This window comes from Ranitomeya variabilis, chromosome 6 (genome assembly GCF_051348905.1).
Source record: "Ranitomeya variabilis isolate aRanVar5 chromosome 6, aRanVar5.hap1, whole genome shotgun sequence".
Taxonomy (NCBI): Eukaryota; Metazoa; Chordata; class Amphibia; order Anura; family Dendrobatidae; genus Ranitomeya; species Ranitomeya variabilis.
In genome coordinates, this window is record NC_135237.1 from 400,250,552 (window position 1) to 400,278,493 (window position 27,942).

The window sequence follows — 27,942 nt, forward strand, 5'->3', positions numbered from 1 at the left end:
TTGCAGAGACATAGGAAATGGAAGTCCCAGCCGGTGCTAAAATCCGTGCAAGAGGAACGCCGTCAGTAGTCAAAGTCCTGCACTGCGCAGGTGCCGGGAAAGGGGTGCCGGGAAAGGTAAGAGTGGCGCGGCGCCTGCACACTGCAGTACTTCGCTCTGCCCTCAACAGGGCAGTCAAAGTACACCTGCATCGGACCCGAAACGAACCGGGACCACTCCTGGGTGAGTATAATTTAACCGGTTTTTCTTACCTTTCAGGTTACATCAGGGGCTTATCTACAGCTTTACAGAATGCTGTATTTAAGCCCATGATGCCGGTAGCCTTAGCTTATATGATTTTTGGGATGACCGATTCCCTTTAAAATCAAATTAGACTTCATTAATAGAACAGAATTAATTTTAGCTTATTGGTTCGTCCCTCCACAGTCTCATGTGAACCCTTGGGAAAAGGAATTGCCTATACCTGCTCTATACCATACTATCCACAGATCAGACTGCATGTTCAATGTACAAGCCCCAAAATGCCACTTATTGGCCTTTGTTAAGTTAGGAGGAATAAAATATCACAGTTTGAATCCTATAGTGTCTTATTCACTTAATCTAAGATTCCTGTAAATACTCCATTGTCCATTCTCTTTACCTTCAGCACATTTGTGGGGCAACCCACAAAAGAGAAAAGGAAAAAAAAAAAGTTTCCCCTTTTAAGAGCTCTTTTGATACCTGCAGCTCAAACATTTCAATGTTATTGAGTAATGTAACCAGGGCTGTGGAGTCGGAGTCCATTTTGTTGGAGTCTGTCATGGAAATTGAGGAGTCAGGTTTGGCTTACCGACTCCACAGCCCTGAATGTAACCACCATAAGTCAATCCAGTTGAACAGATTCCACCTAAACCATTACACTCCAGGCACTCGCTTCTCTATACTCATTCTAAACCATATTACCCATAAACGCAGACTTGCCTACACCTCCCACTGTGAACCTGTCAAAGGAGTACCAATATGAAGACTAGACAAATCTGGTCCTCCATCACAGGCAGATTACTCAGTTTGATGTTGGAAAGAAATTAAGTAAGCTACCCTCCCATCTCCTCCTTTCCACTCCCCTAGCTGCTCCCCTTAAAAGCTTTTTCCACATTTTCTTATTTTGATACATTACTCGGCTTGACCAACACATTCGATAAAACGGTTAAAAGATATTAATATAATTTATTTTTAATGATAAAACACTATTAGTCACCAAGGTTTTATATAATTGCATGGAAGCTCTCTTTTTTTGTTGTCTTTCGAGACGTCGTTGGGGCATTTGACCAAGGGGGGTGGGGGTGATTCCTTTCTTACCCAGGATGTTAAAAGTAATACCCCTTAGTCATACCCCTTGAGCCACCATGGGAAACACTGCCTCCATCACTGGTCAACTATCTCTCCACTTCCTCTAGCTCTGTGTTTCTCAACTCCAGTCCTCAAGACCCACCAACAGGTCATGTTTTCAGGATTTCCTTAGTATTGCATAGGTGATAATTTCATCACCTGCTCAACCATTAATTCTTAGGATATCCTGAAAACTTGACCTGTTGGTGGGTCTTGAGGACTGGAGTTGAGAAACACTGCTCTAGCTGGATATTGTCACTTCACACCAGAAGTCTTGTGCTTGTTCTCCTCTGAAAGCAGAGACATAATGGAGGGGGATATACAAGGCTTGTACCACCCAGCATCAGTTGCGACACAGATCCTAAAGGACAATGTGAGGCAATGTTCCATGCAACAATGACTATGAAAAACAAAAGCTCTCTATAGATACAATGTCTGCATAATCCTAGAAAATTAGCTCTGCACTGAATAAAACAGCTAAAGGTCAGAGATATATCATGTATATTAAGCTAGTTAACAACAAATCTAAAATCGACAGTCACTGCCCCTAAAGGAGAGAAGATATTTCCACCCGCCTCATTCACTAGTCATCACGTAGGAAGAAAAATTATTTTCAATTTAGCCAACGGGTTTATTGAGATGGAAATACTATAATCTTATGACTAAGCAACGGGCAATCTCTGAATATGCAGTAATGAGGTTTAAAAAAAACAAAACAAATCTTCTACAGTGGAATATTGTAACCACCGCCATTCTATAACACAAATGATACATGCAGTTATTGGTAAACCAGCCCACCATTAAAATATTGTATGCAATGTTTTAAAAGCTCCCATTAAAAGTCATTTAAATTGAACCAATTTTCTGTGACATTAAAATGTCAAAATGTGGGCACTACAATCAAAATATTGCTGTAAATTAGCTTAGGCACGGCTTGATAAATGAGTCACGCTTGTTGCAACTTCGCCAGGTTTGGCCAGTTGATGAATCTAGTGGACACTGCACTAGTGGAGAGACTGAATATACAAAATTATGCAAATTGATTTAAACGTCATAGAAGGTCCTCTTATTTTCAAAATATTCTCACAGATAGTATTTAGATAGTGTTTCAGGGCTCACAGATAGAGTTCAGGGGTCCAAACACCTGTGATCATTAGTTTGCCAGGTGAGCACACTTACGGTAAGTGGGTCTTCTAGTCTAGACACCTGTACAGTATAAGTACTGTAATAAGTACTGTAAAAATGCAGTGAAGTTTGCAAGGGAAAAAAAAAAAAGTGGTGAACAGTGCCTACGACCCCAGCTATTGTACTTGTCTGAAACAAGAAAGCCAAAAGATACCATAATTATGATCTTCCCATTTACGGTACCAGAATTGGGGAGGCGATGGGGAGGATGGTGTCATGCTGAAACACGGGTATTACATACCTGGTAATGTATTTTTTCATGAGACATGACGGCACCACGAGAGAGAGGGGATCCGCCCATCAAGGACAGGAAACCTTCAAGATAAAAGGGGCGGCTCCTCTCTCCACATCAGTTGTTTACAGAGTACGAGAGGAACTCCGCTGGTTAGTGTACACATAAATAATACATCCTATACGGTTCTATTCACCGATATCCCAGGGAGTGTATAATACAAATAATGCTAATAATGCACCCAACTAATGACGTGATCAAAAGGGTGGGAATATAAGGGTGCCGTCATGTCTCATGAAAAAACACATTACCAGGTATGTAATACCCGTGTTTTTCCATCATACATGACGGCACCACGAGAGAGTTACAGAGATTGTATTCTCTTTAGGGAGGGATCACTGCTTGTAACACTCTTCTCCCAAATGTGAGATCAGAGGTAGCAGATAGGTCTAGCCTGTAATGTTTAAAGAACGTAGACGGAGAGGACCAAGTGGCCGCCTTACAAATCTGGTCGATGGTAGCATCTGCTCTCTCCGCCCACGACGTCGCCATGGCCCTCGTGGAGTGGGCTTTCAGACCCTGTGGAACAACCTTGCCTGCACTACTATACGCTAGAATAATGGCCTCTCTCACCCATCTAGCTATAGTCTGTTTTGAGGCTTTAAGGCCCTTCCTTGACCCCTGGAACGAAACAAATAAAGCCCTATGCTTCCTCCAGGATTTTGTCACCTCTAGATACTGTAGGATACATCTCCTAACGTCTAGGCAATGGAGTCTCTCCTCTTTTTGGTTACTGGGATTGGAACAGAAAGAGGGTAGGGTTATGTCCTGAGCCCTATGAAATCTCGATACCACTTTGGGGAGATATGCCGGATCTAATTTTAATACAACCCTATCGTCCATGATTTGTGTGTAAGGGGGGTCAGCTGACAACGCGTGTAAATCCCCCACCCTACGGGCTGATGTAAGGGCCACTAACAAAGCTGTTTTTAATGTTAGTATTTTATCAGAAGTTGTATTTAATGGCTCAAAGGGGCTTTCCGTCAGGGCTGTTAACACTAGATTTAGATCCCATGGTGGAGGAGTAGGAGATGGAACAGAGTCAGCTCTACTACAGGCTCGGACAAACCTCACCACCCACCTATTACTTGCCAGGTCACAGTTAAATAGGGCTGCTAAGGCTGAAATGTGTACTTTGAGGGTACTAACCGCTAACCCCAGATCTAAGCCCTTTTGCAGGAACTCCAGTATTGCCACTATTGGGACCTCCCCTTCCCGTATTGGCCCTGAGCTGGAGAGGAATTTCTTCCATATTCTCCCATAGATCTTGGTCGTTACTGGCTTTCTGCTGCTGAGCAAGGTGGATATTAGCCCAGCTGAGAACCCTTCTTTCTCTAGTAACGACCGCTCAAATGCCAGGCTGTCAAATGAAGCCCGGAGTTCTGCGGGTGGTTGAAGGGACCCTGCGTTAGAAGGTCCTGGTCTTCCGGGAGAACCCATGGGTCCGTCACTGACATCACTCTCAGCCAGTAAAACCACGGTCTTTTCGGCCAGAAGGGAGCTATGACAATTACCCTGGCCTTGTCCTCCCTGATCTTTCTCAGAACCACTGGGATTAGACATATCGGTGGGAAGGCATACAGGAGTCCTGACGTCCATTCTATGCTGAAGGCGTCTACTGCCAACGGCCTGTCTGCTGGGTTCAGGGAGCAGAACTTTTGGACTTTCTTGTTGACTTTTGAGGCAAAGAGGTCTATCTTGGGTTTTCCCCACATGTGCACTATCCGTTGAAAAACGGACTTTTTTAGGGACCATTCTCCTTGCCTCAAGTGGTTCCTGCTTAAAAAGTCTGCCTTTATGTTGTCCACGCCTCGGATATGCAGGGCCGATAATGACAGGAGGTGCCTTTCGGCTAGAGACATGAGTCTTGTGGTTACGTGCATCAGAGCCCGAGAGCGGGTGCCTCCCTGGTGGTTCACGTATGCGACCGCTGTTCGGTTGTCCGATAGGACTCTCACATGATGCCCTGCCAAGTGAGGAAGTAATCTCTCTAGCGCTTTTTCTATTGCTAGGAGCTCCCACTCGTTTGAGGATAGATCTTTCTCCTCTTGAGCCCAGGGGTCTTGGACCCATAGTGTGTCTGAGTGGGCTCCCCACCCCCACGGACTGGCGTCTGTTGTGATCACCTTGGAGGCTGTGAATGTCCAGGGAACTCCTCTCGGGGATGACTCTATCTGTAACCACCATCTGAGAGATTGGAGCACAGAGAGTGGGAGAGTGAGCTTCTGCTCTAACTGCCCCTGAAGTTCCTGGTCGTTCTGCAACACACACCATTGCAGTTCTCTTGCATGGAACTGGGTCCATTTTACTGCCGGTATGCAGGAGGTTAGGGATCCTAACACCGACATGGCCCTTCTTAAAGTCATTTCCGGTTTTTTTAAAGTGGTCATAATCATTTGTTTGATTTTTTCCTCTTTTCCTTCTGGGAGGCGACACTCCTGTGCCACGGAGTCTACCGTTATCCCCAGGAAATTCTGGACCATAGCTGGCTCCAGTTTGGACTTCTTGAGATTTAGTTGCCATCCCAGTGTCTGAAGAGTGTCCATCACTATCCTGACCTGTTCCTGACAGTGAGAAAAGTTCTTCCCCACTATCAGGAAGTCGTCCAGGTAGGGTATTATCAGAGTGTCTTTTTCTCTGAGATGAGCTGTGACCTCTGCTATCAGCTTTGTGAATACCCGTGGGGCTGTTGCTATCCCAAAGGGCAGAGCCTTGTACTGGAAGTGACGCAGCTGGGACCCCATCTGGACTGCCACTCTGAGAAACCGACGATCTTGTTGTCTGATTGGGACGTGATAATAAGCGTCCTTGAGGTCGAGGACGGACATGTAACACTGGGGATAGAGAAGTTTCACCGCTGATTTTATGGTCTCCATCTTGAATGATGGTATTACAAGAAATTTGTTGAGGCCTTTTAGGTTTATTATTGTCCTCCAGGAGTTGTCTGGTTTCTTTATGAGAAAAAGAGGGGAATAAAATCCTTCCCTTCTTTCCTCTATAGGAACTTCCTCCAAGACGTGTTTGTCTAGGAGTGATGTTACTTCTCCTTCCAGACTGTCTTGTTTCTCCTGAGAGGATTGTACTGGGGTCTGCATATACCTTCTTGGAGGCCAGTGGTGAAACTTTAGTTTTAGGCCTGATCCTACGATCTGCCGGATCCATATGCTGGATGAGATCCTCTCCCAGGCTGGAAGGAAGTGAGAGAGCCTCCCTCCCACCTGAGAAGGACCGTCACTGGGAGGGTTTTTTGGTGTCTCTGGGGGACTTGCCGAAATAGAAGCCCTTTCCTCCCCTGGGTCGCTTGTCCAGGTTGCTCCTGTCTCGGTCTCTGTACTGCTGTCTCCGGAATTTTTGACCTCTCCGAAAGGAGCGACGAAAGGGCTGAAACGGCTGTTTCGGGAAGTTCTTCTTTTTATCCCCGGCTTTCTCCAACACCTCGTCTAAAGCCGGTCCGAAGAGGAAGTTCCCCTCACAAGGCAAAGAGCAGAGCTTCATCTTCGCCTGAGTATCTCCTGGCCAGCATTTAAGCCATACGGCACGGCGTCCTGTGTTGGCTAACGCTGCTGACTTTGCTGCCAGCCTAGCCGAGTCCGCTGATGCTTCAGCTAGAAACACCGCCGCTGCTTTCATAGTTGGTATTGCCTCCAGGATAGTTTCCCTGGGAACTTTTTTCTCTACCTGTTCCTCCAGGTTGTCTATCCAGATTTTAAGAGATCTGGCTACACAAGTGGCCGCGATGGCTGGCCTTAGTGCTCCTGCTGAGGCTTCCCAAGCTGTCTTCAGGGAACTGTCCACCTTCCTATCCAGAGGTTCTTTTAGAGAACCTAGGTCCTCGAATGGCAGGGAGGATTTCCTGGCAACTTTGGAGACCGCCACATCAATTTTTGGGGCTCTGTCCCAAGATGAGGACGCCTCCTCTTCAAAAGGGTACCTTCTTTTTAGGGAGGTAGTTAACTGGGACCTTTTTTCTGGCTTTTGCCATTCCCTTTTAATTAGTTCTTGTAGCTGCTCATTAACAGGGAATGACCTCCGTTTTTTCTTTTGTAGGCCAATGAACATGAGTTCCTGGGCTGTCTTTTTGGCCTTCTCATCTACCAGCCCCATGGTAGAGCGAACAGCTTTAATAAGCCTATCCGTAGCCTCTGCTGGAAAGATGTCTTCTTCCTCTGAGCTACTATCAGAGCAGCGGCCTGTATCGGAATCCTGCTCTGACCCCGAGGAATCTCTTTGGGATCCTACTGAAGGGCTGGATCTGTCCCTAGATCTGGCATCTGTGTCAGCTGTCTGTAATGCGTTTACGGACCTAGAGACTTCGGTCTGAATCAGGGACCTTAGGCTGTCCGTAAAGGAGGGTGTTTCCTCCGCAACAGTCTGGTTGATACATTCCTGACACAGTCTTTTACCCCAAGATGTCTTTAAGGGTTTTTTACATAAGGGGCACTCCTTATTTTTAGTTTTCCCCTGACGCTTTTTGGGGACCTCCTATACTCCACCCCGCAATGTATGTAAGAAAAGAGGGGAGAGACGGAGATAAGAGAAGAGAAAAGAACAGACATTAGCGTGCTGGACTTTCTCGCAGATCACTCACCACTCGGACGCTTTCAAAGTACGGGTACCGGATCCGGAGGTTGGCTGGATTTCTCCATGTCTCCCACTGAGACTAGGGACCCCTCCTTGGCACGGCGATCCGTCCGCACGCTGTCCGAGTGGCTTCTGCTGCTGCCATGGCGGGACTGGCTCTTTTCGCTTGAGCGAGACCGCCTCTCCTGCATCTCTTGCTGTGGCATCAAATGCTCTGGTGAAAGACTCTCCATCATACACGTTAACACTTAGCAAGAGTAGTCACCTTCAACCTGGCCTGGTTTTAGTGACACAGGGCAGCGTTTCTGGCTTGTTTAAATAGTTTCACTTTTTTTTTTTTTTTTTTTTTCCTAATGAATCACCTGGTTGATCCTGCCTTACTGGCTGCTTCAGTGATCAGGTGTATAATCGCACCTGTCCTGAATGATTACCTGGCTGATCGTGCCTGCACCACTTCCGGTGCTTCTATGTGCAATCAATCACCTGGTTGATCCTGCCGTCGCCAGCGCTGTATAATCATGCCAGCGCGCACCCGGCAACCACTTCCGGTGCGCGCTTTTCAATCCACCATTTTACCTGGTTGATCCTGCCTCTGGCAGAGCCCTGCGCGCGCACCCGGACTTACTTCCGGTGCGCGCTCTGTATTGTGCTTCAGGCGCGCATCCGGTTACCACTTCCGGTGCGCGCCGCCTCTTTCAGTCCCCCTGCTGCTTAGCACCTCTATAATGTTCCGAGTGCTGCCGCTGGGTACTGTGCGCATGCGCGTACCTGCCATTTCCGGGTACCTGACGCCGACTGAGCAGGAGCTTGCAGCGCCGGAAAATGTCCACGCCACGGACCTCAGGAGCCAGATGCACCGCACTCACCCCCAACAAGCAGATGTTTCTCAGCGGACACCGCTCCAAAACCGCTCCTCTGTACAGGTACCGACCAGGGAGGAGGGGAGGAAGGGGGGGAGACCTGCTTTTTTACGCTCAACAGGGAGGGCCCCAAACCCCACCGAGGAGCTTACCTAGCCCGGGCACCGATGTGCCTCACGGGCTGCATGGCCACCTTTGGTCAACAGGGGGGGCACCATAAAGTGACCCCCGTGGACAGGCAGGATTTTTCTCAACTCGACAGGGGGGGGAAGCGCACCTGCGGCCCCCGTGGAGGAACTTCACCCGGGCGTTCGCCTCGCGGGCTGTGGCCATGCTTCGCTCAGGGGGGGCATGGTATACATTGACCCCCGAGGCGACTACGGGTACCTGGTGACGGGTGCAGCAGACCAGCGCCTGCCCAAATCCACCCGACCCAGGCCCCGGCATCCTCTTCAATCTTCAGACGTCATCCATCTTCATCAGACGTCTTCCATCTTGAGGGTTCCCCGTCAAGGACAGGAAACCAACTGATGTGGAGAGAGGAGCCGCCCCTTTTATCTTGAAGGTTTCCTGTCCTTGATGGGCGGATCCCCTCTCTCTCGTGGTGCCGTCATGTATGATGGAAAAAATTGAGTATCCATTTTTGTTGCACTTGGCGACTTGTCAAAAAAAAAAAAAAAAACACCCCACACGTTTAGCTTCAATGTGATACGGGAGGCCGACACTATATTGAAAATGTGTGCACAAAGCCGACTCAATTCTCAATTAACCAATTGGTTTTGGAGATATCGTACCTACATACTGTACTTGAGAAGAAAAAAAAAAAAAGTGTTACGTTTTTTGTACCAATTACATAGACACGTTTACTTACAATCAGCTATTTCAGCACCATAGTTATCCTTTACCGTGCTCATGAAATACCTGCAGAGAGACAGACTAACGTCGCTCCGAGTGACAAAACAGCTTGTAAGTGCGTACATCTCCGCTTGCGGTCCAATACTCATTCCCATCACATCCATCACTTTAAGAATTTGCATAAATATAATTAAAAGCATTGCTAAAAACAGTAATTAGACTTACTGGTAATTGTATTTCCAGGAATCCATCCTGACAGCACACTGGAGGACGTCCTTCTTAGCCATGATGGGACAGGAAACACGAGAGGTTAAAAGGACCCTCCCCCTACCACCCTTCAGTGTTTTTCCAAAGTAACACATCTGGATGGATGCAAAAACAAGTTTTATTACAACAAGATAATCAATCATACAAATGTTACATCACATAAGTATAAAGATCAAACCATAGGGAGGGAACTAACAGTGCTGTCAGGATGGATTCCTGGAAATACAATTACCAGTAAGTCTAATTACTGTTTTCCAGGTCACCACCTGACAGCACACTGGAGAAATACCAAAGGAGAATGGTATTCAGGGTGGGACCACTGCTTGAAGTACCTTCCTACCAAAAGCCAACTGAGGCGAAACTACATCTAGTTTATAGTGTTTAGAAAAGGTACTAAGATTAGACCATGATGCAGCTCTACAGATCTGGTCTGCCGTAGCCCCCCCTTTCTCCGCCCATGATGTGGCTATGGCCCTAGATGAGTGGGCTTTAAGATTAACCGGGGAATTTAGACCTTTAGCTTTGTAGGCTAAATCAATTGTAGATTTTATCCACCGTGCGATAGTCGCTTTAGACGCTTTTTTCCCCCTATTTGAACCTCTGAACTGAACAAACAAGTTATTGTCCTGTCTCCAGGGTCTAGATAGATCAAGGTACCTGAGTACTGATTCCCTTACATCAAGGTTATGAAAAAATCTTTCTTTTTGATTTTTAGGGAATTGGCAAAAAGACGGTAAAACAATCTCCTGATTCATATTAGTATCAGAAACGACCTTAGGGAGAAAGGCCGGATCAAGCTTTAGTACTATTTTATCATCGAAGATCTGTAAATACGGGTTCTGTACCGAAAGAGCCTGTAGTTCCCCCAACCTTTTTGCCGATGTGATCGCAACTAAAAACGCGGTTTTAAGAGAGAGTTTGTTGATGTCTATGTCTCCCGATATATCCCAGGACTGATCACAGAGAAAATTCAGGACCAGATTAAGATCCCACGGTGGGACTGATTTCCTAATAAATGGCCTTAGCCTCTGGACTGCTCTAGAGAATCGACTAATCCAGGGGTGAGTAGATAAAGAAAAATCAAAAAATACACTTAGGGCCGCTATCTGGACTCTTAATGTACTTGGTCTAAGACCTTTCTGAAATCCTGACTGCAAGAAGTCAAGAATTTTTGGGATATCTGGATGGTCAGTATCAACTGTCATCTTCCCACAGAATCCACAGAATGTTTTCCATATTTTTGTGTAGATGGCAGATGTCACCGGCTTCCTGCTGGCTTGAAGGGTAGAAATGACGTCATCTGAAAGACCTTTTGCCCTCAAGACCTTCCGTTCAGGATCCAGGCTGCCAACTGAAGCGCTCCTGGGTTCTGGTGTAGAACTGGACCTTGTAGAAGAAGATCCTCTCTGTCTGGTAACCGGAAGGGTTCTTCCACTGATAATCTCTTTAGCATTGGAAACCAACTTCGTTTCGGCCAGTGAGGAGCTATGAGGATAACTTTGGCCCCGTCCTCGCAGATTTTCCTGAGTGCTCTTGGAATCAATGCCAGAGGTGGAAACGCATACAGAAGACCGTCGTTCCAAGGCTGTGACAGGGCATCGATCGCAGCTGGGCTTTCCCAGGGGTTTAGGGAGTAAAAGGTCTTGACTTTTGCGTTTTGCTTTGTAGCAAATAGATCCACAGCCGGCTTCCCCCAACGATGACAAAGATCCCTGAATACTTCGTCGTTTAGTTCCCACTCTGTAGGGGATACACTTTTCCTGCTCAGGAAATCCGCCAACTGGTTCTTGGATCCCTCCAGATGTACCGCCGAGATTGACCGCACCGACTTCTCTGCCCACTTGAAGATCTGTTCTGCTAGATCTTGCAATGCCAGATGTCTTGGGCCCCCCTGGTGTCGAAGGAAGGCTACGGTCGTCGTATTGTCCGAGAAGATCTTTACATGCTTGTTCTTCAGCAAATGTTGTGCCGCCGTTAAGACCTTCCAAACCGCATGCAACTCTCTGTGGTTTGATGACTTCTTGCGGTCCTTTCTTTCCCAGCGACCTTGGAAATATCTTCCCAGGACATGACCTCCCCAACCTTCCTGACTTGCGTCTGTCGTGACTGACACACTCGGAGTTTGGAGCCATGGTACTCCCAGCCAGAGATTTTTGGAGAGAGTCCACCATACCAGAGACCTCTTGATCTGAAAAGAAAGATTTAGTCTTTGATTTAGAGAATTTTGCGTTCTGTTCCAGCTCTTCAGAACTCCCTGCTGAAGCTGTCGGGAATGAAACTGACTCCATCTCACGCAAGGGATACAGGCCGTCATTAGCCCCAGTATTATCATCCCGTCTCTGATCGTATTTCGGCCTCGCGAGAAAAGATGGACCTTTTTTACTATACCCTTTAGCCTGTCTTCCGGAAGGTAGGACATTCTTGTTTCCGAGTCGAGCATGACTCCTAGGAATTTTATTCTGGATTTTGGTATTAGATCTGACTTCTCCCAGTTTATGATCCATCCGAGACTCTCTAGAGTGGATATGAGGAACTGACAGTTGATCCTGAGCTGGTTTACTGACTCTGCCGCTACCAAAAAGTCGTCTAGGTAAGGGATTACCAACAAATCCTGATTTCTCAGATATGCGACTACCTCTACCATAAGTTTTGTAAAAACTCTGGGAGCCGACGCCAGGCCGAAGGGGAGACAGCGAAACTGAAAGTGATAGATTTTCCCTTCCATGTTTACCGCGAACCGCAGGAACTTTTGGTGGTTTAAGTAAATGGGAACATGGTAATATGCACTCTTTAGGTCCAGAGTGCACATCACCATACCCTTTCCCAACAGAGGAATGGTAGACCGAATCGACTCCATTTTGAACCTTTTGTATACCACCCAGTTGTTTAGGTGCTTCAGATTTATAATTGTTCTCGACTCTCCTGATGGTTTTGTTATCGAGAAGAGATTCGAGTAATGACCTCTGTACTCTTCTTGAGAGGGGACCGGAACAATTGCTGCCATTTTTAGGAGGTCCTGTATATCCGACCACATGGGGGACGATGATTTTAGATGTGTACTGGACACCAGAAATCTTTCGGGCGGAAGGGAGGAAAATTCGATTTTGTACCCCTGGGACACCACTTGTAACACCCAAGGACTCGTTGTTATTTCCCTCCAACCTTCTAGGAATCCGGCTAGACGACCCCCTACTCTGATGGCGTCATTTTCTATGGTAGCTGGACCTCGGACCTGAGTAACTCGAGTCCTTGGTTTTGGGTCTACTATCTCCCCCTTTCTGGTAGCTCCATCTACCTTGCTTCCCTTTACCCCTGTAATCCTGTTTCTGATTATAGCGGGGTCTCCGAAAGGGCTGGAATTTTTTAGGCTTTTCTTCGGGGAACCCCTTTTTTACATCTGCGGCTTTCTCTAAGATATCGTCGAGGACTGGTCCGAAGACCCTGCCCCCAGAGAAGGGTATGGAACATAATTTATTTTTGGAGTGCATATCACCCGACCAGCTTTTGAGCCAGATAGCTCTTCTGGCTGCATTAGAGAGAGATTGCCCTCTAGCCGCAAATCTAACAGTCTCTGCGGACGCGTCTGCTAAAAAGGTGGTTGCCAATTTTAACAGAGGCAGAGATTTCAGGATAGTATCTCTAGGAGTTTTGGCTATTAATTGATCCTGAAGATCATTTAGCCACAGGTCCATGGAGCGAGCCACTGATGTTGCTGCAATATTAGCTCCGATAACCGCCGAAGAACTTTCCCAGGCCCGTTTCAAAAGTCCATCTGCCTTTCTGTCCATGGGCTCTTTTAAGTTGGAAGAGTCCTCAAAGGGGATTGAGGTTCTTTTGGACACTTTCGCCAATGGAATGTCTATTTTAGGAACATCGACCCATTCCTTAACATCCTCCGGGTCAAACGGCAAGCGGAGTCGGAAATCTTTAGGAATAGTCAATCTCTTCTCCGCCTCCTCCCATTCATCCAAAATCATGGATCTAATATGGGAATTTACAGGAAACACCATCGCAGTTTGTGAGCGCAGGCCACCAAACATTTCATCTTGAACCGAACAAGATGGTTGTGGATCCTCAATCTGCATAGTATGCCGTACAGCTTCCAACAGTTCTCCTGTGTCTGCTGCGGATAATAAGTATTTCCTCCCTCTCTCTGGAGGGTCTCTGCTCTCCTCTTCCTCCCCTATATCCGATACCGCAGATAACGAGTCTCCTGAAGAGTAATCGACCCTCTGCCTTTTGCTCGGTCTCTCTGAAGGTGAGGCTTGCGGTAGTACCAGACTTGATACCGAAGCCTGGACCTCCTCTCTTATCATGGCTCTCATATTTGACATAAGAGAAGCCTGCTCCTCTCCTATGATTTTGCAGGTGCATGCTTCACATAGGGGTTTCTGCCAGGTATCTTTCAGCTTGGCTGCACAAATAGGGCACTTCTTGCTTTTGCCAGGTTTCTTTAACGGTTTTTCAGGTAATGAGGCAGCCTATAGAAAACAACAAACTCTAGGATAATGCCCCATTTTTTTTTTTTTTTTTTTTTTTTTAAGATATCCATAACAAAGAGCCCTGCTCTACTTACTAGCGCTGTGGACTCCTGCCCCTCTGCTCTAGCTGCGTCCTCCATGTTACTGCACTGGAGATCGCTTACTGCCCCTGCACATACCTTTATACTTCTGTTCCTCTTTTCATCTGTACAGCGCTCCCGCGCTCACTACCGCCTGCAGAGACGCCGCCCGCCCCCCTCAGCCGCAAACCGGAAGTGACGCGCGGCCGGAAAGAGAGGATGGTGCAGCGAGGGTTTCCATCCCCATGCCGGCCGCATGGAGACGCCGACATCAGCAGAGGCCGCCGCTGGGATTCGCATGCACCAGGGGGCGTGACGGAAGGATCGAGAGCCCCCGGCAGGGGGAAGCGATCCTCATACCAGGAGCAGCGCTACACTGGTAGGCAGAGGGACCCTCGGTCGGGTGTCGGCCAGCGGGCGCCTTATGGAGGGAAGGGTGAGGCAAAGCCCCCCCGATCCACATCCCCCCGCACAGAACGGTAGCTTCCTCTCGCCGTTCCTATCCATAATGGGACAGGAAAAACACTGAAGGGTGGTAGGGGGAGGGTCCTTTTAACCTCTCGTGTTTCCTGTCCCATCATGGCTAAGAAGGACGTCCTCCAGTGTGCTGTCAGGTGGTGACCTGGAAAATGTAGCTATATTCCCAATGAGGATGTTTTTGAGCTCAAGTCCAAATGACAGAGTTAAGCGATTCGTTTTGCGTTTGTGCTCCGACACAATGTTCCAGCAAATCATCCTATTAGCAATATTCTCACACTGACCAGAGATCTAAGGGTTATACTACTAAGGACTTTAAAATGAAGCCCCAAAAAAAAACAACAACATCTATTGGGCAAGTTAAACCAAAAGTTAAGAAAACATACATGCACAGAAAGCCGACAATGCTCCATTGGACGCAGTGCGGTCCAAGCACCAAGCGCATGCCGGATACGGCTTCCTATAAGAAGGTGTTATAACAATATTATTAATCTAGCTATATTGTCTTGCAGATAAAATTTCCACATTAAATACATGAAAATACATTTTTCCAATCTGCTAGACTAGAAGACCCCTTAAAAAGGTAAACTACATGAGGACATTCCATATCCCAAACAATAGCCTATATCACAGGCACTTCCAAAGCAAAGCAACTATCCAAAAATTAGAACAAAAGCGGAAGCTTTATGCCAATTAAAAAGAAGAATTTTATTGATAACACATTAAAAATTCTAGTAAAGTCCAAATGACATACAGTGGAGAAACATAAGACAGAAAATATACTGTCTGCTATAGGAATACATATATAATTACACCTATTCAACATAAAGTGTTCCCTAATAGATGAAGCCCAATAAATACAAACAATGTCTATAGATAGTTCAAGCAAATAATAGTCAAAATGCTAAAATGCACAATATTCCATAATATGGGCTAAATGGAAATGCACGGGTCAGTGCTGCATGTCATGTATACACTGGGGCTACCAAATGTATATAAACAAAATAAAGAGGTATATTAACCTAAGAAATGTAGATAGGCCCTAGCGGAGTTGACTAAGAAGTCACTATACATGAATTAATATACTGGCCACATAGTAGTGCTCAAATATAGGGCATAGTATAGGATATAAAGATTAGTGCCACTATGTATATCAGTATACTGACCACATGCTAGATGATGTACAAACATAGAACATAGGGGGAGGTGAAGGTATGTTTACCTGTAACAGCAGAGCAGTAAATGGACCCCTGCCAATTAAAAAGAGGACATTCCACACTTAAGCAGGCCACAGGTTTAAAGCAATATGGAGAAAAAAGAAAAAAAAAAAAGCTCTTTGCTGCTGAAAAATGTCAAATTGTCCAATACATTGCTCTAGGTATGAAAACCTAGTGGCTTGTCCACTATTACATTGCTGTGCATTGTTAATGTCTGAAGTAGTTACTTGTGCAGCTTGGCAATCTGTCTGTAGTGGCTGCCGCAGGGTACTACACATCCTCCTCCTATACAATAGGAGGCGAATGTGCAGTAACAAGCCCCAGCCACTACAAGTACACTGCCAACCGGCGGCTGGTGCTGATACCAGCAATCGGCGGGGCACAGAGTGCCGGACCCCATCCAATCCTTAAAATAGGGCATCAATGTAAAAATAGGGGACAACCTCTAAGCTTGATCAATTGTACTGTGAAGAGATTTGTGGCTAACAGAGCAGAGCGGTTCATATAGATTAAGGCATAATGAAGAAGGTATCTGCCATATAAATTCTTAGGATTAATTAAAAGCAGCTGCTAGATTACAGAGCAGCAAACAGGTATTTGAAGCTGCTGGTGCTGAAAAAATGAAGTGGTGCACGTATTTTTATTAAACTTTTCCTCTGGTTGTTTCACTTTCGATTTTGACTGTCCAATACCGACGTAAAACACTGACATAAAATACCGACCATGGGCTCACACAGAAGAAAACTAAATTTAAAACAGTCATGCTTACTGAGGAGTGCCATCCAACCCTTGATAGTCCTGATGGATGGAGGAGTAGATGGCCACCATGCCACAAGACAGACGTCAACAAGGATGTGGCAGAGTCATGTTTTGTGCCAGACTCCTGGGAAGAGAGCAGGTAGGCACCTTATCCCTGAAGGTGTGAAAGTGACTGCAGCAAAGTATAGAGTTTTTAACTGACCACTTTCTTCCATGGCACAAAACTGCCATTTGTAGCAAAGGCATCTTCATGCTTGCCAAAACATCTCATGCTGCAAATACCTGTTATGGGCCCTTATAGGCGCAAAAGCAGAGAAACTGCTGGTTTAGTCACCATCCTCCCCAGACTCCATCCTAGTTAGAACCTCTGCAGCATCCTAAAGCAAAATATTTGTGAGGGTGGAAGGCACTTTCCATCAGAACAGAAGCGGTGTTAACAGAATGTCATAATTGCCTCCCAAATTCAAGCAGAAACTATCCAAATCTGAAAAAAGTTCAATGGATGCAAGGATTGTGAAGGTGATCTCAAAGTAGGGGTCCCATGTTAACTTAACATGTTAAGATGTTAAGATGCTTTTGATTTCAGTAAATGGTGACCTCGTTAAAAAAAAAAAAAAAGGTAATTTTTTGAATTTGCAGTCAGTTCTTTATAACCAAAATTGTACAGTTTCCAAACATTTTGATGAACAGGACATTTTGGGGGGGTTTTAACCTTTGAAAAAAATACTGTTATCAGGTTTGTCCAATGAAATTTGATTTTTGCTCTAATGGTTAACCATTAATAAACTAATACTACTTATTTTTCTTATCTTTCAGGTTGATTGGGGGACTTATGTACAGCATTATAGAATACTGTATATAAGCCCTGAAAGGCGGAGGCCGTATCTTATATCGGCCAAACGTGGTGACAGGTTCACTTAATAGTTGGTGGTGGAAGGCTTGATGTAATGTGTTCCTACTTCATTGACAGTTTGTACCAGCAGCATGGTACCTGGCCTTTATGCCAATGCTAACAGCTAGCCAAATACAGCAGTCTGGCCAGAGTAAAACATGGTTAGCTCTTACTTTGCCTAAAAGATTGGCCATTGCTGCTTGACTGCAGAGGCGGCTCAATCTAGTTGCCCTTTTGTAAAAGTTTGAAAACTCCTTAAGTCGTTGAGAAAAGGGGAATTTTTAAATTGCAAGAATTGCAAAGTGGTTTGTTTTTATATGAATGTGCCAATTTAATCCATTTAAGATGATGAACTACCATGTGTACATTTAAAAAAAACTTACCAGAGGTACTAGGGGAATTTGATGTATAAAGTGACTGTAGTATAACAGCAGGTCTGTCAGGTCTCCAGGTAGATGGTGAACTTGAGAATATATCCTATAGTCGGATTAGCCATTTTCATTTGAAAAGCCTTTTAAATGCTGCCAGGAGTTCTACAGAAAGCCCTCAACTCCTGCTTCCACCAGCTCAGACTGTTCATATAAGTTTGTATACTGACCGCAATTGGAGAGCAGTCACTTACCCCATGAGGGTGCAGAAGCAGGACTTAGACTTGCGCATTTATCCAGATTGTAGAAGTCTATCTAAGGCCCTCCCAGAGCAGATGGCCCCAAGTTCTATAGTAGTTTATAGCGCTCCACTCAGGTCTTGAACAGTTCCCTAGTCATTGAGCCATGAACCTCATTTTAGTTCCTTGCACCAATCAAGTAGACTTTAGGTATCTTCTACAACTGCTTCTCACTAAATTATCGTAGATCAAAAAGTTAATTTCAGTTCTCTAATACAAAAAATGAAACTCATACAGAGTCATTACAAACAGTGATCCATTTCAAGTGTTTATTTCTGTTAATGTTGATGATTATGGCTTATAGCCAATGAAAACCCATAAGTCATCTCAGCAGCAGACCACATTCCATCAGATTCTTTTCCCATAATACTGTACTTAATTTCTACAACAGTAAAGACAGTTCAACAGCATTGCCGCACGAATCGGCAAAATCCTGCTGGTCTTACTCCAATTAGCACCAATCCATGACAGGAGCCCCCCCCCCCCCCCCCCCCCTTCATTTTAAAAACACGTTCTACATATTATTTCCACTTATGTACTATCTACATATATTTTGCCTAAAGTCTAAATTAGCATCTTTACACTAAGCGCATGTTATCGGATGTTCTATTAATACATGGGGAGAATGATCATTTATTATGAAGCCAAATTCCATTGCTTTCTTCTCCTTTTGTGGAGACTGCTCTTTCTTTTGCACCTGCTGCCATATCACCAATCACCGCAAGTCCGAAAAAAAAAAAAAAAACCACTCAACAGGCCCAGCTGCCTATAGGCATCCAACCTGCAGGTTTGCCATCCTTCCTGCTGTTTTGGCTTGAGTTCTTCAGACTAGAACATTCGGAAGCGCAGTCTTTAAAGCGTCACAAATGCCAAGACCGTCTAAAGAGGAAAATAGGACAAGACCACCCTGAGGCAAGTTTATATTAAAATCTGCTGGCTGCAAGGCTGATATGCGATAACACCTCACATACCAAAGGACACCATATAGTCAGATTGTGGACTAAGAAGTATCAACCAGTAACAGAAAAAAAAAAAACTTCCTAATCTAGTGCAGACATTTAGGACTTGTATGGGGGGGAAGGACAGTTAAACATTTTTTTTTTTCACCTTCTTCCCCAGCAGAATTTATTTTGGATCTTCCCCACTATACAAAACACGTTCAGATTCCTTATCTAGTGATGGACACGTGCTAACATGTCATCTGAGCATACTCGTGTCGTGTGCTAACCAAGTGTCTTCGGCATGCTCGAGTATGTTGGCGTCCTCAAGGCTGCTAAGCAGTCCCTACATGTGTATAGGAAGAAAAAAAGTAGTGGTATTTTAGTCTTGATCATTTTTTTCTGCTGACTAAAATAGTCATGCCAATTTCAAAACTGCAGTCAGTCTCACATCAGGGTTTTTTTTCTCTACAGCTTATCTTAATGAGATTACTCTAGGCTGGACAGAGGGTAGTACTAGTGCTCTCCTATTGGCTGAGAGCAAACCACCCTCAAGTGAGGATGGGTGGAGGATGACCTTGGCGGAAAACAGGTTTTTGTCTAGGCTGTTCAGTGACATGTGAGACAGTGTGGCAAGAGGTTGTGTGATGCTCTATATAGTGAAACGTATTCTAAACATCTACAAAAAGGGTCCGATTTTTTTTTTTATTAATTTTTACATACTTCTTGCCTTTCAAATCAAGTCTGACTGCCATTTGTCATCAGAAGCGCCTTAACAGCCATGATATTTTGTTACATCTGTGGCAGTTTCACTATGCTAAAGGATTAACATCAGTACATTGGTCAAGCTAGCCCATTTTGCATGTTTCAAAGTAAAACTTGGTTATCAAGGTAAGTTGAGCCCTTCACAAGGTGTGCAAGCAGTGGGTAGACAGTTTATGAATGTGGACAAAGGCAACATGGGATAAGATGCCATTTTGTATACCTATGGTTTGGAGAGAGCCCAGAGAATTCCAGCGAGTCACTTTGGCAAAGTGAAAACGTCAGGATATAAACAAGTAAAATATATGATCGTCTACCAATAGCTATACATCCAGTGCCTCATTCAGCTGAAATCCCAGTGCCAGTTTTTCTTCAACTACTCTAAGAACAGCATTATGATGAAGAATGAACAAAGTGACAGCAATGATGAATATTTTGAAATTTAATAGGTCTCAGTTCTTGAGGGATTTGACCAGCAGCACAAGGTGAACAATTTGGCACAAGATTGGGACCATCAAATAATGCTTCAGAACTCCTAGCATCAAGACTGCATGAGAAAAACTTGCATGAAAAGGAGCAAAAGCATGCTACTTTCAATAGGGAAAGCTACTCTAACACACTTTTGCAGAAACAGTTGTGTATCGTCCTAGCATACATGGTTTGATGAATTGGAAATTCCAATCTATAACTCAAGTGAATGGTGACCGTTCATGGATGGCTCAAAGCAGAGCTTAAAGTGTGTCCTCCACAATGGCTATTCTGTAGTTTCTCGTTGTGGATACGGAGACCAAAAGTACTGTATTTTTTGGACTATAAGACAAACTACTCCCAAAATTTTGGTGGAAAATGGGTGCGTCTTATAGTCCGAATGTAGTTTACCAATGACTAGCAGAGATCTCAATCTGTACATTTGACGACAACTGGCAGCATTTTCCTGGAGCCCAACGAGAGGTTAAGGTGCGCAGCAGGGACTTAGCTACTGGCTCGCACTGCTGGGACACCTTCCTAGCTCAGGTCCTGAAGAATCGCCCCACTCCTGATATCAAATGATGTAAATGTGACCCTGCTCCTCCACAGCCGACCCCACTAAGCTTCAGTTGGACTGCAAGACGCACCTGTGACCCCCTGGCAAACCTGATCCTGATAACCGGTTAAAAATAATTGTTTTTGTATTTCCCTCCTCTAAACTTAGGGTTTGTCTTATAGTCTATAAAAAAAACAAAAAAAAAAAAACAAAACACAGTAAATTAGTTGTTGCAGCATCAAAAAACACAATTGAAACATTTGTGAACCTTAAATTGGTATGCTTACTTCTTGGTCAGCAACGTGGATAGACCAAGTATCCACGATTGTTTACTTTAAATGCTGCCTAACTTTCACACTTGACCACAATTTGATTTACAGTAATATATCCTTTGTATGAACAAAATCGCGTCAGATCTAACTTCTTGGTAACAAAAAAAAGCGATATAAATCCTAAGTAGGAAAGAAAAAAAGAAAAAAAATTCTGCCCAACTGCTTTATGTAGTGAAAATCTGCAGTAGATTTACTAATTGTAGATAGTATGTGCAAACTTAGACAAGACAGTCAAACAAACCAAATGTATTAAGTGGGCTCATACTTAGTGACAAATTTGCATCTAGACATGCATGTTCAACTTAAGATAACTTCTTGGCAGGCTTACTTTTTGACACCGACTGCAGACTTCCATCAGAAAAACAGGACAACCCCTTTGTGGCTGCAGGCTTCGGAATCCTGACTGTAGTGAGATGTCAGGATTCCCTGGTGTTGACACTGAGCTGTCCGTTACGTGACCATATTATGCGAATTGCACACATGCGGTCACATTCCAACTAGAAGTATTGGCCTCACTTCATACAAGTAAATTGAGTGAGGCCAAGCACAACTAGTTGGAGTTTAGCCAAAAGTATACAAATCACATACTTAGGCTATGTGCACACACTGATTATTTGCTTGCAGAAATCTCTGCAAGGTTACTGCATCTCTTGGCAAAATGTGTGTTTTGATACGATTTTTGGTGCGTTTCTGCATTTTTTTTTCCAGCAATGAATGCTTAATTGAGCCAAAGAAAAAAAAAAAAAAAAAGCTTTGTGATGCAGTTTCTTGGTTCAACACCACCTTTTTCATTCTGATGCAGTAGCATCAAGGTAATGGGATTAGGGCTTGGTGTCAGCAGCTGTCTGACACCAAGCCCTAGGCTTAGTAATGAAAAGGTGTCAGCCCAACAGTCATTACTAAGCCAGTAAGGAAATATCGGATTACTCACCGGTAATGCTCTTTTATAGAGCCCACGACAGCACCCACTGAGAGAGGGGTTCCGCCCCTAGGAACAGGAAACCTACAGAGATAAAAGGCGCGGCCCCCCCCTCGCTCCTCAGTTGTTTTACAGAGAAAAAGGAGGAACCGCCGCCAGGTTTTTTAGTTTTACCAGGTTTAGGCATATATACATATTTACAACTTCATACCATATTACTCTATTATATACATCTCCCTATTAAGACACCACGTGCAACTAAATAAAGAAAAAGGGAGGGATTAGAATGGGTGCTGTCGTGGGCTCTATAAAAGAGCAACACCGGTGAGTAATACGATATTTTCTATTCGCCACGACAGCACCCACTGAGAGATTTCAGAGACTATATACTGGGTGGGTTAACTGAATCAAGAACCGAAACCCCAAAGGTTAGGTCAGAAGCAGCAGATAGATCTAATCTATAATGTCTATAGAAGGTGTTTGGTGAAGACCAAGTCGCAGCCTTACATATAAGGTCTATCGGCACATTCGCCCTCTCTGCCCAGGAGGTCGACACGGCTCTTGTGGAGTGTGCTCCCACATGCATTGGAGGATCTCTTCCTCCCGCTTTATACGCCAGGATTATGGCATCTCTAATCCAGCGTGATAGCGTGTTCTTTGTAACTCTGGAACCCTTGGTTTTTCCCTGGAAAGAGACAACGAGCCCTACTCTTCCTCCAGTCCCTAGTCCTCTCTAAGTAGGCTAGAATAGTTCTCTTAACATCTAGGGTATGAAGCCTGGCTTCTTCTGGAGTCGAGTGGTCTTTATAGAAGGTAGGTAACAAGATCTCCTGGGATCTATGAAAACTAGTGGCTACCTTAGGGAGATAACAAGGGTCCGTTTTTAAAATTATTCTATCAGATGTCACGGATAGATAAGGAGGGTCAATTGACAAGGCATGGAGATCACTCACTCTTCTAGCGGATACTAACGCTACTAACAGTATTGTTTTTAGCGAGATGTTCTTTAATGAGGCCTCATGTAGAGGCTCAAACGGGCTTTGTGTCAAGGCATCTAGGACCAGAGATAGATCCCACTGAGGCACCTGTGGTATATGAATAGGTTTTGATCGTTCACATGCTGATATAAAACGAGAAACCCATCTATCTCCCGCCACATCATAACTAAAGAGGGCTCCTAGAGCTGAAACCTGGACTCTTAGAGTATTTACAGACAGTCCCAATTCAAGTCCTTTTTGCAAGAACTCCAATATTGAAAATATAGGTACTTCAGCGGAAAGTTGTGCCGTATGAAATTGAAGGAATTTTTTCCAAACCCTGACATAGATTTGGGTAGTGGAAGGCTTTCTACTCTTCATAAGAGTATCTATAAGCCCACTGGAAAAAACCCTTAGAGTTAGTAAGTGCCTTTCAAATTCCATACCGCCAGATTCATGCCTTTTACCCGAGGATGGAAAAACGGTCCCTGAGACAACAGGTCCTTGGTCTGAGGCAGGATCCAAGGGTCTGTAGTCGACATCGCCCTGAGCCAGGAGAACCATGGCCTTTTGGGCCAGAATGGGGCTACCAACAGAACTCTTGCCCCCTCCTCCCTTATTTTTCTTATTACTATAGGTAATAGATTCCATGGAGGGAATGCGTAGGCCAGATCGAATGTCCATGGTACCTGAAGGGCATCGAATATGTCGGGGTTGTCCAGTCTGCAAAGGGAAGCAAATGTTTTGACCTGACGGTTGGACCTTGTTGCGAATAGGTCTATTTGCGGCACGCCCCATCGGTCTGTTATCAACCGGAAAATATCTCTGCTGAGCATCCATTCTCCTTGATGAAGGGTATGGCGACTGAGGAAATCGGCACGAATGTTGTCTATACCTCTGATGTGCACCGCTGATAAGGACAACAGATGACTTTCGGCTAACGTCATGATGTCCGATGAGATTTTCATAAGATTTTCTGACCGTGTACCTCCTTGATGATTTAAATAGGCTACTGCCGAGGTGTTGTCTGAGAGGACCCTTGTGTGAGAGCCTCGTAGCTGGGGAAGAAAGTGGAGTAGGGAATAATATATGGCTCTTAATTCTTTTACATTAGAGGAATTAGCTAATTCTGACCTGGACCAAAGGCCCTGAACCACCTGATCACCAAAATGTGCTCCCCAGCCCTCCGGACTAGCATCTGTGGTTACTACGGTAGAAGGGGTAATGACCCATGGTACCCCCTCTGATAGATTGGGGAAATCTAACCACCATGTAAGGGAGTGTACTACCTCTGCCGTTAAGAAAATTGTTCGATCTAAATGTACCCTATTTTTAGTGTCCTCCTGTAATACCAATTTTTGTAGCTGCCTGGTATGGAATTGAGCCCATTTAACCGCAGGGATACATGATGATAGTGAACCTAACAATGACATGGCATTTCTCAGTGACATATTACGCTTTTTGATAGCTAAATCTACTTTACTAATGATCGAAAACTTTTTATCATCAGGCAACCAACATTTTTGGTCTACTGAATCCAGGAGGAGACCTAAAAATCTGACAAGTGACGGGTTGGAGTCTGGATTTTTCCCAGTTAACAATCCATCCCAGCCTTTGTAAAGAGGATACCACCTCCTCTAACCTTTGTTCACACTGTAAGAAATTTTTCCCCACAATTAGTAGGTCATCCAGATATGGGATGACCAACGTGTCTTTTAATCGTAGAAAGGACATTACTTCCAAAAGTAACTTAGTAAAGACCCTAGGAGCCATAGATAGACCAAAGGGCATTGCTCTATATTGAAAATGACGAACTTGACCGTCTATAACTACTGCTACCCGAAGAAACTGCTGGTGTGACTGGTGTATAGGAAGATGATAATAAGCATCTTTGAGATCAAGTACTACCATGTAACAGTTAGGGAACAAATTTTTAATGGCTGATCGAATGGATTCCATTTTAAATGTTGTGGGTTTTATGAACATATTTAGTTTTCTCAAATTAAATATAGTTCTATAGGATCCGTCAGGTTTTGTAATCAGAAACAAGGGGGAGTAGAACCCCTGCCCCATTTGAGATGATGGAACCTCTATTAAGACCCGTTTTGCAAGAAGGGACTTAACTTCTACTTCCAATGCTTCTTGTTGTAGTTTGGATCTTAGGGAGGTGAGCCGAAAGGAATCCGGAGGTTTTTGGATGAAGTCTAGGGTGAGGCCTGAGGATATTAATTTTATGGCCCATGGGTTGACAGTTATTTCTCTCCACTGATTGATAAATCCCAGTAGTCTACCGCCCACTGGTGGAATAGGGTTCCCGGGATTTTTCGGCTGGTTTGAAGGGACGTTTGTTAAACAAATTGCCTTTCTGCCTGAAGTCTTTGTTCCTCCATTGCTCTTTAAAGCTTCCCTTTCTGCCAAATGCTGGCCTCCTAAATGCCCTTCTGTAAGCAGGAACAAAGGGATTAGGAAAACCTTTTTTACGTTCACCCGCCTTAGTGAGTATCTCATCCAGAATAGTTCCAAAGAGGTACTCTCCCTGACAGGGTATGGCACACAACTTGGATCTGGACTGGGCATCCCCCTTCCAGTTCTTTAACCATAAGGCTCGGCGGGCAGTATTTGCGAGGCTGGCTGTCCTGGCCGCCAGGCGGAGAGAATCCACGGAGGCATCGGATATAAATGCCGCAGCGCTCCTAATTAAGGGGATGGATGCCCTCAATTTCTCCCTAGATATACCACTCTTGATATTCTGGTCCAGCTGGTCTAACCAAACCAGCATAGATCTACTGGTACACGTGGTGGAGATTGCCGGCCTAAACGCAGTGACACAGGCCTCCCATGATTTTTTCAAAAGTGCATCCGATTTCCTATCCATGGGATCAGATAAGGAGCCTGCATCTTCCACTGGTAGGGAAGAACGGCGGGAAGTGGATGCGACAGCCGCATCGACCTTTGGAACTTTAGTCCAGGTATTTAAATCTTCGTCCTCAAAGGGGTAACGTCTCTTACAGGATACTGGTGTAAACCCCTTCTGCCCCTTGCTCCACTCTTTTTTAATGAGGTCTTTTATAGTCTGGTTTACTGGGAATACGTGGCCCTTTTGCTGAGATAGGCCTGCGAACATAACCTCCTGGGCCGTTTGGGGTTCTTTAACCTCCGACACCCCCATCGTTTTCCTCACTGATTTGACTAGACTATTTACTCCCTCAGTCGGGAAACAGACATGTTCCTCCTCATCTGAGGAACCAGACAAGTGGGAGACGTCTGAATCAATTTCCCCACTTTCCGCCGACGTGTCAGCATTAGGTGAGGATCTTCTCCTACTCCTCTTCTCAACACTGCCTGAGGGACCACCACTCAACGATTGGAGTTCCTCCCGAATCATGAGCCGTATTTCGTCCATTTTAACGGACTCCTCCTGCCGCAGGGTGTTATCTATGCATGCCTGACATAACGTTTTAGAATAAGAGTCAGGCAGGGGATCAATACATATAGCACACTGCTTGTGCTTGGTCTTCTCCTTGCTTTTTGCCTAGAGGGACATGAGCAGAGGAGACCAATATAAGCTCTGAAGGAGCTGAATACCCAACATTCTGAAGCATACTATACCGATTGTTGGGTGGATCGTCCGGTCTGGGATGTGGAACGGGATGATTTCCTTCCCGATTTCTCAGTGGAATCACTCTTCCTGGAGTGTCCACTATTCCTTTTTGCAGCATCACCACTTTGCATTAGTGGCTCTTCTACAGGGTGCTCACTGACTTCCTCGTGGGACGACATAATGCGCACCGTTTTCCCTTCCTATCGGACTTTTATAGTGCGGACTATCAATCTCAGCCCCCGCAGCTGCAATCCCCCTTTTTTTTTTTTTAATTACCTGCATCAGGAAAACCTGCGAACACCGCCAGGAGGAATCCAACATGGCGGTTACCCCGGAAATGCAATGCCGACCTCAGGGGGTCGGCCATACTACATCCGGGATTCCGGACGCACTGCGCATGCGCCGGCGTCTGCCGCATTTTTCCGGCACTGCAACCCCACGCATCGTACCTGAGGGACCGGGGGGAGCCACAGCTGTCCAGCGCCACATCGTTCCAGACCGGGATCAACCAGGTATACCATGGTCGTTTTTCAACAACGATGTCCCAGCAGGGAGATCGTTGGAACCTTTCAGGCCCCACCATTCGGCCGGTGCAGACGAGGAGGGAACCATCAGGAATCCCCGACTGCCTTTACTCACCCTGGAGCCCCTGCCGCTCAGCAGAGACGTACAGGCGGCATCCAGGCGAGTTTTTTTTTTTTTTCCCCAGACACCGCTGTACAGTGTCTACAGAGATCTTCTCTGTGGGCTTCCTTCTAAGAACAGGAAACCAACTGAGGAGCGAGGGGGGGCCGCCCCTTTTATCTCTGTAGGTTTCCTGTTCCTAGGGGCGGATCCCCTCTCTCAGTGGGTGCTGTCGTGGCGAATAGAAAACACACATTGTCACCAGCCTATGTAGGAGCATTAACATAATTAACCTATATAGGCTGTAACCAAAACAGCAACTCAAAGAAAAAAAATAAAATTGCGTAGGCTCCCACATAATTTTCATAACCAGAAGAGGGAAAGCCGAAGGCTGATGTTAATAAATATTTTGGTAAGGAGCCAATAGCCATAAAGTTTCCCAGGCTATTAATATCAGCTCACAGCTGTTTGCTTAGCCTTTACTGGCTAATTTACAGAAGGACCCCAGAAAAAAAAATTGACACGAGGTTCCCCCTTATAAAATCTAACCAGCAAAAGCTAGGCAGACAGCTGCAGGCTTATATTAAATAGCCTAGGAAGGGGCCAAGGATATTATCCCCCCAGGCTAAAAACATCAGCTCTCAGCCACCCCATAAAAGGCACATCTCTAAGATGCACACTTGCCTTGTAGTTGTGGCAAGTGTGCATCTTATAACAGGCTAATCTGGCATGTTTTATGGATCAGATTATAGTATATGCAATGGATGGCAGCTCCTGCACCCAT

At 45.2% G+C, this 27,942-nt stretch overlaps 1 protein-coding gene across 6 annotated transcripts in view; it reads right to left on the bottom strand.

Annotated features, from left to right (window-relative positions):
* The window catches only part of LDLRAD4 (low density lipoprotein receptor class A domain containing 4), a 465,509-nt gene that overhangs the window by 378,443 nt on the left and 59,124 nt on the right, over window positions 1-27,942 (bottom strand). The window contains exon 1 of one of the 6 annotated variants that reach the window (XM_077270141.1): window positions 17,937-18,095. The exons of the other annotated variants lie outside the window; for them this stretch is intronic. The gene's annotated coding sequence lies outside the window, so the exon portion shown is untranslated. Of the gene's footprint in view, window positions 1-17,936; window positions 18,096-27,942 lie in introns of those variants that run through there. 6 annotated transcript variants of the gene reach the window in all.